Genomic DNA, 4,791 nt, shown 5'->3' with positions numbered 1-4,791 from the left:
CTGCACTATAGAGAACGAAGGCATATGGGTAGGGAGAGGGGGGAGAGGATCCGGACAGATGAGGGGGGGAAATGGGGGAGCCGATGGAGGGAGAGAGCACAGAAAAGGGAGAGGGAGCAGGGTGGGCATGAGAAAGGACTGGGGAAGACAGTGAAGGAGAAAGAAAATGGACTCAGGGGGGAGAGGATGGAGTTAAGGAATGGCTAGGTGGAGAAAACAACAGGATGGAAGGGGGCAGAGAGGGAGCCCAAGAAAAGGACAGAGGAATGGGGGGCGGCAGGGAGGGAGGGGCAGGTGAGGATCATATTTGATAGGAGGGATAAATGGAGGGAGCGAGGGCATCATTTGGGAGGGGGAGGTAAAGGAAGCCACCTCAGGAAAGGAGATGAAGGGTGTAGAGGGTAGGAATGACAGTGGAGAAGGCGCGGCAGCGACTGGGGTTTGGAGAGGAGATTAGCAACCAGGGTATGAGGGGCATCAAGCCGGCGGGAGTTGTAGAGGACACCGACATTTTCGAGGAAAAGGAGCAGATGGGGGAAAGGAATCAGGTCATAGAGGATCTGCGGACTGACATAGCCCCCTACTTTGGTGCATAAAGCTGACTGTAGATGACGGAGAGAAACGAAATATCGCTCATGTAACTGGAGGTGCGGTTGGTGAATTTGCAACTGTACATAATCAGTGAGACATGTATCATATAGTTTTTCTATCTTAAATAAAAAACACGTAATTTTTTCTGTCATTAGAACGTGGACGTCATGACGATTGAAAGCGCAAGAGAGATTCGTATTGTGTGTGCAGTTGAGTGCCTGACCTGTAAATGGCGCTGTCATGTCACACGTAGCATTACAGATGAAGAGCACTGCGAGTTCTTAGACACTGAAACCATGTGAGCCGGGGTACCATTCATGTGAGCATGCAGCCAACGACATAGACAGCTTACAACAAAAAATGGAATGGCAACAGTCGTCAGCATTATTTAGTGTTCACTTGATCTCTTCTTCTTTCATTTTGTGGCCAGCAATAGGTACCATCATTTTTGAAATATTTTTTATTGCTTTTATGGTTTGCAGTACAGCTTACGTACTGAACAGCTGTCTAATAGTTAGCAGTAAGTGAAAATTGAAAGTAATCTGAGGACTAGAAAAAGATATTTATGTAGCCATTGAAAAACAGAAACAAAGGAAAGTGTAATTTTTTCAAATTTAATTTTCATAATTTTGATATTGATCATTGTTTGTATGGTTTTCAGTATGAAGACTAGTCTGGAGCAGTTCTCTACTGTAATGCAACCTGTAGAAGCCTCTTAGTCGCTAAGGTGCGGCAACGACTCAAGCAGTACATTACAGGCGGGGAAGCCTGCTGCTAGTTAACGAAATTCCAGCGGGCGCGCGCTGTAATACTGCTACCTCAGGATCTTGCACTCGGGAAGCTGTCCTACAACGTTGCGTCACGTCAATGGCTGAAGTACTATTATGTTTTGTCTACCAGAATTTGCACATATGAACAGTTCATACAATCATACAATACCATTGTGTATGAAACACCTGTGAACTTACTCTCAATACGCTTATTTATTTTCATGTATCGATCGTTAAAACGTCATGTCTAGAAGATAAATGGAAACACTGGACTAATTTTTTCGTCCACTTTTTTTGTTCTTCTGATGCATCGAATAATCTTGTTATAGTCATATTTCTTGTGTTATCTTGGTAAGATACCGCAGACATTCTGCTTCACTCTTGCAAAGATTTTTATGAACATCTTATTTTAGTTTTCATAATATAGTAGTGCGTCAGAATTGCCCTGCCTTTCAATCATATTTTAAACACCTTCATTTCTTTGCGTTTTTGGTTCATATTATGTGTTTAAAGTGAGGCCCGGATGGAACAGGAGACTCGGTGGCACATTATTAGTGGAAGTTGATGACCGAACACTCATCGCGTTCCGTCCAATGCTTTTCATTAAGTATTACGTACTACGTCCCTGAGATACTTGCATCGATCGTCTCTTGTACCTTGGGGAATTTGTCTTGCAAGCCGTACATGGTTGATTTGGTCTTTCGTCTTCTAACATCGGTGTTGTCGTACTGCCTACACAGTCGGATACAGACAGCCACCATTAATTGAATTTGGTGGTGGCTGCAATATCTTATCCATTCCGCTGCTCGAAGAACTCGGCACGAAGCACTGATTGATTTTTTTTCGATGAGTCATACCCATTGCGGGCGACAATACCCGCACAACAGCCATCTAGTGACGCCTATCACAATTACAATTTATTTTCCAATTTGTATCAAATGTCAGAAATTTTAGTTATAAAATCTGTTTACCGGTTAGTAACGAGTCATTATGGCGCCCAACGTTGGGCCAGACAAAATAATTTGTGTTGTACTACTCTTTACTTTGTTTTATGTTTCATGCAGCATATTCTGAGTGCGGGAAGAACCTATTAATCGTCAAACACCAGACCACTGGTGATAAATCGAGTGGCTAGCAAAAAGAGAAAAAGTTTAATAATTCGGGGCTAGATGGTAGAGCACTTGCCCGCGAAAGGCAAAGGTCCCGAGTTCGAGTCTCGGTCTGGGCACACAGTTTTAATCTTCCAGGAAGTTTCGTATCAGCGCACACTCCGCTGCAGAGTGAAAACCTCATTCTGGAAACATCCCCCAGGCTGTGGCTAAGCCATGTCACCGCTTTATCCTTTCTTTCAGGAGTGTTAGTTCTGCAAGGTTCGCAGAAGAGCTTCTGTAAAGTTTGGAAGGTAGGAGACGAGATACTGGCAGAAGTAAAGCTGTGAGTACCGGGCGTGAGTCGTGCTTTGGTAGCTCAGATGGTAGAGCACTTGCCCGGGAAAGGCAAAGGTCCCGAGTTCGAGTCTCGGTCTGGGCACACAGTTTTAATCTGCCAGGAAGTTTCATATCAGCGCACACTCCGCTGCAGAGTGAAAATCTCATTCTGGAAAAATCCCCCAGGCTGTGGCTAAGCCATGTCTCCGCTTTATCCTAACTTTCAGGAGTGCTAGTTCTGCAATGTTCGCAGAAGAGCTTCTGTAAAGTTTGGAAGGTAGGAGACGAGATACTGGCAGAAGTAAAGCTGTGAGTACAGGACGTGAGTCGTGCTTCGGTATCTCAGATGGTAGAGCACTTGCCCGCGAAAGGCAAAGGTCCCGAGTTCGAGTCTCGGTCGGGCACACAGTTTTAATCTGCCAGGAAGTTTCATATCAGCGCACACTCCGCTGCAGAGTGAAAATCTCATTCTGGAAACATCCCCCAGGCTGTGGGTAAGCCATGTCTCCGCTATATCCTTTCTTTCAGGAGTGCTAGTTCTGCAAGGTTCGCAGAAGAGCTTCTGTAAAGTTTGGAAGGTAGGAGACGAGATACTGGCAGAAGTAAAGCTGTGAGTAGCGGGCGTGAGTCGTGCTTCGGTAGCTCAGATGGTAGAGCACTTGCCCGCGAAAGGCAAAGGTCCCGAGTTCGAGTCTCGGTCGGGCACACAGTTTTAATCTGCCAGGAAGTTTCATATCAGCGCACACTCCCCTGTAGAGCGAAAATCTCATTCTGGATCCATCAACTGGGACAGTTGAAATGTGTGCACCGATCGTCTGCTTCCATTGTAATTTCATTCTTCGAGAGCTGCAAGATCACCACTGGTATCTGTCCTTTCGGACATATCCATATATCCATAAGTTGGCTTCACCGACCTCGGGTTCCCTACCTCAAATTGTTAAGTGGAGCGTTCTCTATGTCCTGTTTTGCACGCTCTTAGACAAAACGTTGTATATTCTCTAAAAGAAATGTCGCGTAAAATCTGCACACCATTTTTAGTGGGGTATATTATAGTGTTTCAGTCAATCTTGGGTTTAGGATAGCACCATCCAATCAAAAACTTGACAGTGTTTGTGATACGTGCACAATATAGCTTTCCAGATGTGTACATCACCCACTGTTCACATCCAATCATGATTCAGAAATTGCTCTACACTCACATTAGTCCTATAAAATGATCGTTAGTAACTGAGGATGCCTCTTACTAGAAAACAAATGCATAGCAGTGATGCTTGACATGTGAAATTACACATTATGCTGCCACCAACTCCGTAAACAGGACACCTGTCATGCAGATACGAGGGTTGGAACTTAATTAGTGGTAACTATTTATTCACAACCGAAATAGAGGAGTTACATGTTAGCACCCATTACTGTTCTTCAAAGTAGTCACCAGCGTTGCGTAGAAACCGTTGCCAGCGATGTGGAAGGCGTAGTACACCGTTAGCAGAGACTGTTCTGTTGATGGGAATGGAGCGGTCTACTGCCTGTCGAATCTCTGGGACAGTTCTGAAGCGTATGCCACGAAGTGGTTCCGTCATCTTCGGAATCACATCAAAGTCCTGGCAGTATAATAGACAGTGCAGTACTTCCTAGTCCCATCGACCGAACAGAGCGTCCGCGCTTTGTCGTGCAAAATGATGGGAGGGTTGCGGAGAAGGTGTCGCCACTTCTTTTGCAAAGCTGTTGCAGCTGATTGTTCCAGAAACGAACAGTAATACGACTTACGTCCTTTTGTCTTTGATTTGAGTCCGAAGATGAAGAAACCACTTCGTGGCAGTGCATTTTCAAGTGTAGTGGTGGTATCCCTCAGAATAAAATGTGTAATTACATCGAAAATTGTTTAAATGTTCTTCCGTAATCTCCAAAGCACTCTCACTCTCTTTGTACAATGGCACATTTAGATCCTGTGGCTTCTAAGTTATGTATGTGGCAATATTGCAATGCAGTTTTCTGCTACATGA

The 4,791-nt window shown here is 44.7% G+C and overlaps 1 non-coding gene across 1 annotated transcript; it reads left to right on the top strand.

The window, feature by feature from the left end:
- Positions 1 to 2,817: 2,817 nt before the first annotated feature.
- Positions 2,818 to 2,891, top strand: Trnas-gga (transfer RNA serine (anticodon GGA)). Its single transcript has one exon. It is a non-coding gene; the product is annotated as a tRNA-Ser (tRNA).
- Positions 2,892 to 4,791: the final 1,900 nt, after the last annotated feature.

This window comes from Schistocerca gregaria, chromosome 5, assembly GCF_023897955.1.
Source record: "Schistocerca gregaria isolate iqSchGreg1 chromosome 5, iqSchGreg1.2, whole genome shotgun sequence".
NCBI classification, from domain to species: domain Eukaryota; kingdom Metazoa; phylum Arthropoda; class Insecta; order Orthoptera; family Acrididae; genus Schistocerca; species Schistocerca gregaria.
Note: the sequence above shows the minus strand (reverse complement) of the source record. Positions and strands in the feature narration are given on the sequence as shown.